The sequence below is a fragment of the Leptonychotes weddellii genome, chromosome 9, assembly GCF_054177405.1.
Source record: "Leptonychotes weddellii isolate Sample4059 chromosome 9, ASM5417740v2, whole genome shotgun sequence".
In the NCBI taxonomy this organism is placed as follows: Eukaryota; Metazoa; Chordata; class Mammalia; order Carnivora; family Phocidae; genus Leptonychotes; species Leptonychotes weddellii.
In genome coordinates this window covers 77,350,430-77,362,880 of record NC_138377.1, presented here as the reverse complement: position 1 = coordinate 77,362,880, position 12,451 = coordinate 77,350,430, and the positions used below count along the sequence as shown (strand labels likewise).

Here is a 12,451-nt window from a genome sequence, read left to right as displayed (position 1 = left end):
TAGAGCCTGGCACTTTTTTGAGTAGACACTCAAAAAAAAAAAAAAAGGAATAAATGGCTAAACAAAATCAGTATATGGATCCTGGATTTATTCCAGAGCTAAATTTGGAAGCAGGTCTTAATGTTACACAAGAATCCCCTTCCAGCTCGTTGATTCAATACATATTTATTGAGGACCGTTATGTGCAAAGCACTGAACAAAGTACTAGAAACGTAAAAGCTGGAGTAGACTCAGGAATTTACAACTCGGGGGTACAGAGAGGCAAAGAAGAAGACTAGTTGGAAGGAAACGACTGACCTGCTGGTGTAAGCAGGTGAGTGCATTTATTCCTACGTCAGCCCTATGACGTAGGCACTTTTATTATTATGCTCACTTTACAGATGAGGAGACTGAGGCTTTCACAAGTGGGGAGACTTGCAGTGGCATAACTGGTAAGTCATGGGGGCAGGATCTGAACCCCAAGACGACACGCCCAAACAGAAAGCTCTGGTATAAGTGTTTTATGTTCTTAATTCGTGAACTCCACATCATCTGCATACCACAAGCACCTGGAGAGCTTTGAAGAGCACGGGGGTGCCCAGCCTGGTCCCACCGAGCGATTCTGATGTAATTGATATGGGGTGCAGCCTGGGCACCGGGGGTTCTGATGTGCAGCCAGGGCTGGGAACCCCTGCTGAAATGAGGGAGTGCAGCGTCCAGTGTGTAAGGGGAGACCCACCTGCAGCCGAGGTGCTTCTGGTTGGGCCAGGGTCCTGTTCTCCAGACACGGAGCTTTCTTGTCCCCATGGGAGCGGCCCCAGACGGTGTAGGCAGGGCTAGCACCTCCTCCCTGGCACTCCCCCCTATGTCTCACCAGTTCTGACCTTCCTGTAGCACTGGAGTTGCCAAAGACAACTGACTGGGGAACTTCTGTGGTTTCCATGCGGGGCGGGGGTTGGGGGGCGTTCTCCAGGCTGCCCGCCATCCAGCCTTCAGTATGAAGGAGCCAAGATCTCTGAGTCACAGCGAAGACAAATGATGGGGGCACCCGGGGTGGATGGCGTGTGGGCTGCAGGCCAAAGGGATGGAAACACCCCCCCGACACACACACGTCCCAGGAGAGTGGGGAGAGGGCTCCTGGGCCCACCGTCTAACGACTGTCAGACTCAGCAGCCGCTGTACCCCCTGCACTGGTAGGCTCCGAGGGACCGTGAGGGTCCCCAGAGCTAGCATTGCCAGGCCACGTGGCTGCAGACAGCAAGGCTGGGTTTTCCCTTCTCAAGCCCAGGCAGTGACTCAGGGAACAAATACCGAAAGCAGACAGTGACCTCGGCATCCTTGCCCAACGGGGAGTGTGACCTTGCCCCAGAACCTTCTTAGGGGCCCAGCGCCCAGTGGGATGGGAACTGGGCATGGTGGAGGCATATGGAGTCCACAGGATGCTATCCTCGTTTGCTGGGTGCCCTGAGCCCCTTGTTCCTCACAGAGGTGCTGGGAGCACAATTTCATTTGATCTGCACCACACCACTTGGGCGGAGGGGGTGCAGCTTTTCAATGCAATGAGCTTGGGGCTTCCTGGATTCCCACAGTCCCTTGGGCAGCAGTGCTGGTCTCCTACCTGGAGGGTCCCGGGAGAACGGACTTAGACCGTCACCCAGATCTCTCCCGATGCCAAACTTCCTGCCTCTCGAGTTCTAAGTCAGGATTCACCACTGCTTGACCATAAGGAGCCATCACTTAGTGTCCGTTCTTCTAATCTTGGGGGCTAGGATGTGCATCAGGGCCGCACCCCACCATGACCACACGGGAAATAGCTTTCTTTACAGGAGAACAACAGACTAAGGTACCAGAGCAGCCGCAGTACGAGGTGGGTCCTACCCCCAGCCTGTGCTTATTCTTGAGGGTAGAGACCCTGTTGCCTTTACCCTGTGTAAGCGCCCCCCGTACTACCCACTAACAGGACACAGCACGTGGCAGAGGTTCCTCAGGTGTTTTCTGAATGATGAAAGCCAGTGATGAATCTTTTTGCAAAGACTCATGCCATAACTGACCTTTGGCATACTTAGTCTTAGGCATTTTAAGTATTCATTTGTTCAACGAACACATATGATGAGTGCCTGCCGTGCATCAGGCATGCGTCAGCCGCTAGTGATCCAATGGCAAGCAAAAAATAATAATAATAATAATAGCTCCTCACGGAGCTCCAGTTTGGTGGGGGAAGAAATTAATTTCCCAAATCCACATAAAATGGCACTGAGATGAGGTTGCTAAAGGGCCACAGGGCTGTGGAAGTACAGGGAAGAGGGCCTGCATAGGAGTCAGAGAAGGTTTGAGGAAGAGGTTTGCACATTAATCCACCAACCATTATGGACCATGTTCCAGAGTTTGCTCAGCAAGACGCCAGACACACCTTGGCTGCTTGAGTGATTTCCCCCCCACGGTCCTGAAGAACAGGAGGAAAACCCGAGTCTTCTGACTGCCCCGTCCTTACTCCGTGCCACCTCGAGCTTTAAGTTTTCCTGTCAAGAGGAAAGAGGATTTTTGTTTTTTTATGCAAAGCAGCTTAAACTGAAACTGACCTCACCATGGGCGTCTGAGGTAGTTTTCGGTGACCGAGGAGGAAATGAGCCAACTTTCCAGGAACCTCGGGACACACCCAGATTGCCCAACAGTGCAGGGCAGTGCGGCCCAGACACCTCCCAGGCCCCTTCTCCAGCCGCAGGACCCTGAGGGGACGCCCTCCTCAGGGCCACCTCCTCTAGAGCCAAAGCTCCACAGGGGCCACCCCAGCCCAAAGCTTCGCCAGGGGCAGTGCAGGGTGAGGACAAGGCCGGGCCTGGAGAAGTGACCCTCGGACCAGCCAGTCGAGGCTCAGAGACCAAACCGTGTGTCGTCCACCATCAGGAGTTGGCTGAGGACTCTGTTCCCTCCGATGCTTTGCCTCTGAGCCGCCCTCATGCCTCTTCAGGGCTCTTAGCTCGTGCTACTGATCCTACGGCCCTGGACAGGCGGGTGGCTTCTTTCTGGCTTCCTGCTCAGCTCGCTTTCTCTCTCCTGACTGGCTTCTCTCCATGTCTACTCCCTCAGTAACTTGGGGTGCCGGCGGCCCTATGCTGGTTTCTCAGTCTCGGCTTTTCTCCCCAGGTTGTGCGCCTCTGACCGGAACTCCTGTCTGTCTCTTCCTTTAAGCTCCGGAGAGGGTCTGACCAGCCTCGTGAGCCTTTGCAAGCCGGGCCTCCTGGGGTCTTTGAGAAGGCGGCTCGAAGGTCCAGTCTCACCCCCTCTCATCATCTCTCCTTCCTGCCGATCAAATTGGTTTTCCTTTTGGATGTACAGATGGCTACTATAGCCTCAAATTCTTCCTGACTCCATGGCTGAGAACATAAACTCCATGCTGTTTTTCAAGCTTTGTCCCTCCATGGAAACACCCTTTCTCTCCTAGCATGCTACGTACATATGCACCCTGGTTTTCAGGCCATGGTCTAAGCTATGGATTTTTTAAAAGATTTATTCATTCATTCATTCATTCATTCATTCATTCATTCATTGCAGGGGGAGGGGCAGAGGGAGAGAAAGAATCTCAAGCAGACTCCTCGCTGAGCGCGGAGCCCAACACAGGGCTCGATGAGATCACGACCTGAGCCAAAACCAAGAGTCGGAGACTTAGCCAACTACGCCACCCAGGTGCCCCTCAGCTATGGATTTTGGAGCCCCTTCATTGAAACTTCTTTGTTCTAGACCAGAGCTTCTCCAACTTTAGCTGTATATAATAACCTGAAGAGGTTCTGTGTTAAAACACAGAATCCTGGGCCTCCCTCACCTCAAAGATTCAGACTGAGTCGGCCTGGGGCACGGTCCCAGGTGATGCCGTTGCTGCGGGTGGAACCGACTGCCTGGGGAGTAGGGGGGGGCTCGCACCTGCAGCCCTCACCCCGAGGCGAGGAATGCTCCCCGCTTACAACTGGAGGGAAGTAGAGCAATGAAGAAACGATGCAGGCATGTAATATCACAGTGAAAACGTTTCTAAATATTAACCTACCCCACAGGCCTCCTCCAGAGATGAATCCCCCTTTGCAAAGCAAGATTCTGAGAAGTTAGGAAACTTGCCCCAGTCACCAAGCTCTTGACCGGCGGAGCCTGGAGTCAGGTACTGACCTGTCCGCTTGCTCCTGGCTCACTGTGTCAGCTGGGAAGCTGCATTAACATACTATTTGATTGTCCCCCAAAGAACTGCTATCATCTGTCCTGATAAGGGTGGTCAGCTGTGTCATCTCTGCAGAGAAATGAAGATGTTCTCAAGTGCACAAGCATCTACCCACATGCCTGATAAAGCCACTGCTTCTCAGGTTAGGGTGCCAGACCAGGGCAGCCCGGCTGGGAGAGGCGCTCCCACCCCTGAGTCTTCCAGGCCAGGCCTGACCTGCTCTCCCGATAGCCACCGATGGCTCAGCACCGGGCAGAATCCCCCACTAGTTACGGAATGTTACAGGGAGCAGAGAGCTTCATCAGCATGCTCGAAGTGTAGCGCCCGGACCAGCATCATCAGCCTCACCTGGGAACATGTTAGACACCCAGGTACCTGGGCCCCACCCTGATATACCAAAGCAGAAATTTGGGGTTTGGGGCCCAGCAATCCACATTTTAACATGCCTCCCCAGGAGAGCCTGACGTACAGCTGAGAACCACTGTTCTACTAGAGAATTAGGCAGGGTGCTGTGGAGGACTTCTCTGGTGACATGGCGGGTTCTGGGCTCCCTGGGCAAGCTCTCACACATACCAGTGGCAGAGCGGCTGGTGAAGCATACGCTAACCCAGCTGTGAAGTCAACTAACTTCTCTTGCTTCACCTGGTTACAGCCTTGCCCTGGAGAGAATTTACTGCCAGCATAGTCTTGTTGCTGTGGTAACTCTGTACCCAGCGGGGGCCCTTCCTCTCTGGGGGGTAATATTTGTGTCGCTTAGACGCTAGGTAAACCCAGTGTCTGGACTCTGCTCCCAGGTCTCTGCACGTAGGGAAGCCTATTTGTTGTCACTGCAGGGACCGAATGAACTAGAAGCCCTGGTCCAAGTGATCTTGTTAGCATGTTTCTTACAATCTTCAGCAATGTCCAGTTTCCTGTTTTCAGAAAAAAAAAAGCAAATCAAATGTAATATATAGGGTAGGGGATTACTTCAGATGGTGGGAAAAAAATATGCCAACCTGTCTTATTTCTTGGGGCAAGATTGCAAGTAAATGTGGAGCAGATTCTTTTTTTTTTTTTTTTTTGAAGGGGGTCAATAATTCGCATATCATAAAATTCACCCTTTTTAGGTGTACAGTTTGGTGGGGCGTTTTAAAAGATTTATTTATTTATTTTATATATCTAGAGAGAGAGACAGAGCAAACAGGTGGAGGGGCAGAGGGAGAAAGAGAGAGAGAATCTCGAGCAGACTCCCTGCTGAACACGGAGCCCGATCCATAACCCTGAGATCAGGACCTGAGCCAAAATCAAGACACAGATGCTTTACCAACTGAGCCACCCAGGTGCCCCAGTTTGGTGGTTTTTAATTTAAAAAGTGCCACAAGAGGGTGGACCAGGGGGCAGTAACAAGATGGCGGCAGAGACGGTGGAGCTCCATCAGCTGAAGCTTGCTGAACTAAAACAGGAAGGTCTTGCTCGTGGTTTGGAGACCAAGGGAATAAAACAAGATCTCATCAACGGGCTCCAGGCATATCTTGAAGAGCATGCTGAAGAGGAAGCAAATGAAGGTGTACTGGAGATAAAAACAGAGGAAGAAGTACCCTCTGAGAAAACCGTTGATGTGGCAGCAGAGAAGAAAGTGGTAAAAATTACTTCTGAGATACCACAGGTGGAGAGAATGCAGAAGAGAGCTGAATGATTCAATGTATCTGTGAGCTTGGAGAGTAAGAAAGCTGCGAGATTTGGGATTTCTTCAGTTCCATTCAAAGGCCTGTCATCTGACGCCAAGACTATGGTTAACCTGGATAAACTACAGAAAAGAGCTCAAAGATTTGGATGGAATAATCTCCAGAAAGTCTAAAGATAATGAGGAGCTGAAAAAGAGGAGGGAGTGATTTGGGATTGTCAGAAGCTCAGTTGGAACGGGAACCACAGAGGATACACAGGCAAAGGACAGAGCGCTGTGGGATTGCCTGATGGAAAGCTCTTCCTTCTTTCTGTTCTCCAGTGGTTTCCAACTCTCTGACTAGTCTTGGTCATATATATATCTAAATGCACAGTCACATGCCTAGGTCCTGCGTTGCAATGAGAGAGCATGGACCCTGGTACATCCAGAAACTTCAGCAGCAATTTGACTCATTGCTGTTCCAACAACTTTAAGGTGGTTGTTCTTGTGTTGTTGTTTTTAATTTTTTTATTTTTTATTTTTTTTAAAGATTTTATTTATTTATTTGAGACAGAGAGAATGAGATAGAGAGAGCATGAGAGGGAGGAGGGTCAGAGGGAGAAGCAGACTCCCCGCCGAGCAGGGAGCCCGATGCGGGACTCGATCCCGGGACTCCAGGATCATGACCTGAGCCGAAGGCAGTCGCTCAACCGACTGAGCCACCCAGGCGCCCTGTGTTGTTGTTTTTTAATTATTATTTTGCTTGTTAATTAAAAAAAATAGAAAATAAAGTAACAAATAATATGTACATATAAATAAATAAATAAATAAAAGTGCCACAAGAGTACTTTCTGGGGTGATAGAAATGTTCAATAGCTTGTTTCGCATGATGCCTTCATGGATGTATATAATTATCAAAACCCTTCTAACTGAACCATTAAGACCTATTCATTTTATTATATCTAAACTATACCTTAATTTAAAAAATAATTCTAAAAGTAAATGTTGCTGGGACACCTGAGTGGCTCAGTCGGTTAAGCATCTGCCTTTGGCTCAGGTCATGATTCTGGGGTCCTGGGATCGAGCCCCGCATCGGACTCCCTGCTCAGTGGGAAGCCTGCTTCTCCCTCTCCCTCTGCCTGCCGCTCCCCCTGCTTGTGTGCTCTCTCTCTCTCCCTGACAAATAAAATCTTTTTTCTTTTAAAGTAAATGGTGCCACTTCAAAAAAATCTGAAACTCTTAAAATCTGAGAAATGTTCAGTGGTTGACTCAATGAACTTGTCTCCAAATAAGAAGCAAACAACAGGTCACATTTGCCTGTGGTACAAATCCATTTCTCATTTATGTTGATAAGGAAAATTCAGATAAGCAACGCTATTATAAAATAAGTCAGGCTAACTTGCCTGAGGCAATGAAGCCTTAACAGACACCAAGGAATAGTATCAACTTCACGATTACACACAACTATGAAAAGGAAAAATCACATACATTTACTTGATGTAAATACAAAAAAGTGGACTTTAATTTTTTAAATAGTATGCCCACTCTCCAAATAAGTAGTACTTTATTATATATGTATTATAAGTCATGCCAAGGGAATGAGAAAGTTGGTTTTAGCATGTCTGCAAGAGTTTTAAATTGGGGGTTTTCCTTAATTTTATTCTAATTTTTATTTTAAAGCTAAGTAGTATGCACACGGGCAAATGATGGAATAAAACACCACCAAAACCAAACACAAAAGCTTTAGTTTCTAGAGAAAAATGGCATAATTACCTGAGGCAACTTTCTAAGTATGGGGAAAAAACGTTTTAAGGGCCGATGACCAGAAAAACTAATTTGATTTCTGTAGCTCTCTTGGGTACATGCACTCAGCTTCACCTGCCTTCTTCTTCTTTTTTTTTTTTTAAAGATTTTATTTATTTATTTGACAGAGAGAAACACAGTGAGAGAGGGAACACAAGCAGGGGGAGTGGGAGAGGGAGAAGCAGGCTTCCCGCTGAGTAGGGAGCCCGATGCGGGGCCCGATCCCAGGATCCTGGGATCATGACCTGAGCTGAAAGCAGACGCTTAACGACTGAGCCACCCAGGTGCCCCTTCACCTGCCTTCTTGTTCAAACCACATTTCATCACTTTTGAGTGTGAAAATATATGTAATGTACTTGTGTGAATAGAGTGATTACTAAAATACACACATTTGTCTCTAAGGATGTGTCTTTATATTATGTAAATATAAATATTTTTGTTCGTATGAGTTTTCTGGATGTGAGGTCATCCATGTGGGCATATATGTAGGGGTTTTATCTCTAGCTAGGTATTTATGTAGGAGAGAGCCAAGGTGAGATGTATTTATCTATGGGTGTGTTTGTGCTCTCACAATAGTTTATAATTGGGGCGTTGTGCACCCAAGGTGGACGAGTCACTAGAGGTAGGGATGTGTGAATTTCAAACAGGCAATGTTCCCACTCACAGGAGAATATAATTTTATTTTTTATTTATTTTTTTAAAAACATTTTTATTTATTTATTTATTTGATAGAGAGAGAGAGCACACAAGCAGGGGGAGCAGCAGAGAGAGAGGGAGGAGCCGCCTTCCCGCCAAGCAGGGAGCCCAATGCGGGGCTCAATCCCAGGACCCTGGGATCATGACCTGAGCCAAAGGCACACGCTTAACGACTGAGCCACCCAGGTGCCACGAGAATATAATTTTAAATATATTAAGACCCTTCTACTTTACAGAGATAAGAATTAAAAAAAAAAAGGGGAGCACTTTTTGAGCACTAGTGCTGTCCGTGTGAAACACCAGGCTGGTACTTTACTGTCCCACATAATTTTCACAACTAACCTAAGCAGGTACAAATTAGCCCAGCTCTAAAGTTGAGGAATCTGAGGCTTGTCCAAAGCAACAGAAGGAAGTGGCAGAGCAGTCTGATTTCAGAGCCTGTCACTTCACTCTCTACCAGAAAGTCTCGACTGTGAGACAATCTTCCCAAGGGGGGAAAAAAATGATGAACGAGTTATTTCATTAGCCCTCACACCAGTTTTCAGTCATATGGAATGTGATTTTAACTTTATTCAGAAAGCTTTCTGCACATCTTATTTTCACGTAAGAGAGAATTATAGATGTTTGCTTAAGGCTGAAGGCCATAAAGTTGAAAGGACTCTGGACTTTAGTTGAATTGCAAACTGGAAAAATCTGACCCGGAAGAGCGCTCCTTCCTCTCTGGGCTCCAGGACGCATCTCCGGGGTCTCCCACCCTAACCGTTTCTCTCAGTCCCCATCAGGGACCAGATCCTCCCCCTCTGCCCTCTGTAGGTCGCCTCATCCATGCCCTTGGTCTCACCGCCCCCTGAGCTCTCTCCAGCTCACGCCCCCTTGCAGTTCTCCAGAAGTAATCTACCTAGATAGCTCACAGGACTTTCAAACGCACCAATTCCAAAGTCTAAGTCATTTTCTTCCTTATCTACCCCTCCCTGGAACATTCCACTTTTTTCCTCCTATATTCTCCACCTTTGCACCACCACCCACCCACTTACCCAGGTGAGAAACCGGGGTGTCATTCCTCCATCTACCTTCAATAAGCCTTGAGGTCTTCTCATCACCGATTCTCAAAAGCATCCTCCTTTTTTCTATTCCCTCTGCCCTTGCCTTGGTTCGTTACGACCCTCACTACCTGTCCCCTGGACCACGCCCCGCGGCAGCTGGTCTCTGGCCGCCAACCAAAAAGCCCTGTTGGTGTGCGTGTTCTACCCTGTTTGCTGCGGCCAACACTGCGGTCGGTAAACTGTGTTCCCTCCCGCCACAACATAAAACCCTTTTCTGGTCCCTTTGTGCCTGCAGGCTAACAGCGTAAGAGGCCCTGCACATTCCGTCTACCCCACTCTACACTCCGATGTTAAATTTCAGGTATTAAACAACTTCGAGTTTCCAGAAGATATGCTGTTTTAGCCCTCTATGCCCTGCTAAATATGCACTTTTACTTCTTTGAACTGCTGATTTCCAAGGACTGGTTTTTCGAGAATCCACCTCCTTTGGGAAGCTTTCTTTTGTACCTTGTGCTTATTTCTTTCCTGGCCTTATTGTCACTCTATTGCTCTGCTTGTTCAGAGGTGTGTCTGCCTTTCCTACGTCAGATTCTTGAAGCCGGCACAATGCCTACCACACAGTGAATGCTCAATAATGGTACAATTTAAATATTTAAACTATATGAAATTATTATTATATCTCAAATGTAAAAAATTCAAAGACCACATCCAAGAGAATCTTATCCAGATCACACTCTGTTGGGATAGCCGTTCTACACAAGCTCCTTTGGAGTCGTGTTTATGACCGCGTATTTGTCAAGTACTCAGTACTACAACCTAGCAACCAAATGCAACAAGGGAATCTTGGATTAGGTTCTGGACATAAAAATACAGCTATAAAGGTAATTACAATCAGAGAAAATGGAAATGGATTGTATGTTAGGTGATATTGTTGAATTAATGTCAATCTTTTTAGTAATGATAATGGTATTACAGTCAGCTAGAATGTCCTTTCCCTAGGCATAAAAAACTTTATGAGGTCTGTACTTATTTTTTAGGAGTTCATTTTATTTTTATTTATTTTTGAGAGAGAGAGAGCATGTACACACGATGGGGGAGGCAGAAGGAGAGAGAGAGAGAGAGAATCTCAAGCAGGCTCCATGCACAGCATGGAGCCCGACATGGGACTTGACCTCATGACCTGAGCCAAAATCCAGAGTTGGATGCTTAACCAACTGAGCCACTCAGGCGCCTCTCAAATAATTCATTTTAAAGGAGCATAATAATATACAGAGAGATACAGCAAATGTGGCAAAATGTTCGATAAAAAGTATGAGTATTCTTTGTACTAATTTGCCAACTTCTCTGCATATCTGAAAATTTTCAAAATAAAACATTTGGGGCAAATGCTAAGAACACAACCAAAAATAAAATCAATAAATCTTTTGAAATTTAAGTATTAATATTGCTCTTGGGGTTTCTCCCGCCCAAATGTGCTGCCTGGTACCTTCCATTGCCATGCTCACCCCTTAAAGCCACTGCATTTCAACCCAGTCTGTGTTTTAGCTGCAAGGCACAGTTACCCCTCACAAAACTCTCCACAGTTCGCTCTCCTAGCTGGCCTTCACAAGGCTGTTCATTTTTATTCGCCTAAATGGCACCATATTGCACTTTAAAAACCTAAGCAAATAAAACTGTGCTTCCTAACTGGTACACGTAATACCTTGAGATCAACCACTGGAGCTTTTGATCTGGGAAGACTTGAGGTGATAAGGAATCACCGAGGTTGAAGAAGTAGTCTTGCTTTAATCCTCTCAGAGGATTAAAGTCTCTAGTAAGAGCTAGTTATTTTTTATTGCCAAGAAGGGCATAGGGCATAGAGCCCCATGAGCTCTCTCCAGCTCACATTAAAATTAAAAATTCTCTTAAATTTCTATTATATTCAGACAGAAGTTTTTAAAAGGCATTTATCATCTTTATCTAAAAGAGTTGGGGCGCCTGGGTGGCTCAGTTGTTAAGTGGCTGCCTTCGGCTCAGGTCACGATCTCAGGGTCCTGGGATCGAGCCCCGCATTGGGCTCCCTGCTCGGCGGGAGGCCTGCTTCTCCCTCTCCCACTCCCCCTGCTTGTGTTCCCTCTCTCGCTGTCCCTCTCTCTCTCTGTCAAAAAAAAAAAAAAAAAATCTTAAGAGTTGATGAACTTAGGTATATACCTAAGAGAACTGAAAATATATGGCTCCACAAAAACTTGGACATGGCGATTCACAGCAGTATTACTCATGTAACAGCCAAAAAGTGGAAACAGTCCAAATGTCTATCAACTGGATGGGTAAACAAAATGTGGTATATCCATACAGTGGAAAATTAGTCATAAAAAGGAACAAAATATGCATACGTGGCACAACATGGATGAATCTTGAAAACATTACACTAATCAAAGGATCTAGACACAAAGGTTATGTAATGTATGATTTCATTTATATGAAATGTCCAGAATGGGCAAATCCATAAAGACTAAGTTTATCAGAGTTTGCCTGGGGCTGAGAGCAGGGGGGGTCGGGAATGGGGGAATGACCCCAATGGGTACAGGGTTCTCTTTGAGGGAATGAAAATATTCTGGAGTCAGATGGTGGAGATGGTTGTAAAACTACTAAAAACCACTAAAGTGTGTATTTTACATCGATGAATACTATGGTATGTGAATTATATCTTAATTAAAAAAAAGTAATGGAAAGCAATTCCTACTTGGTCCCATTTTTAAGAACAGTCAAACTGGGTATTTACCCCAAAGATACAAAAGTAGGGATCCAAAAGGGTACGTGCACCCCAATGTTTATAGCAGCAATGTCCACAATAGCCAAACTGTGGAAAGAGCCAAGATGTCCATCGACAGATGAATGGATAAAGAAGATGTGGTATATATATATACAATGGAATATTATGCAGCCATCAAAAGGAATGAGATCTTGCCATTTGCAACGACGTGGATGGAACTGGAGAGTGTTATGCTGAGCGAAATAAGTCAATCAGAGAAAGACATGTATCATATGATCTCACTGATATGAGGAATTCTTAATTGCAGGAAACAAACTGAGGGTTGCTGGAGT

At 46.4% G+C, this 12,451-nt stretch overlaps 1 pseudogene; it reads left to right on the top strand.

The window, feature by feature from the left end:
* Positions 1 to 5,362: 5,362 nt before the first annotated feature.
* LOC102736205 (SAP domain-containing ribonucleoprotein pseudogene) lies at positions 5,363 to 6,314 on the top strand (annotated as a pseudogene).
* The last annotated feature ends 6,137 nt before the right edge of the window (positions 6,315 to 12,451 follow it).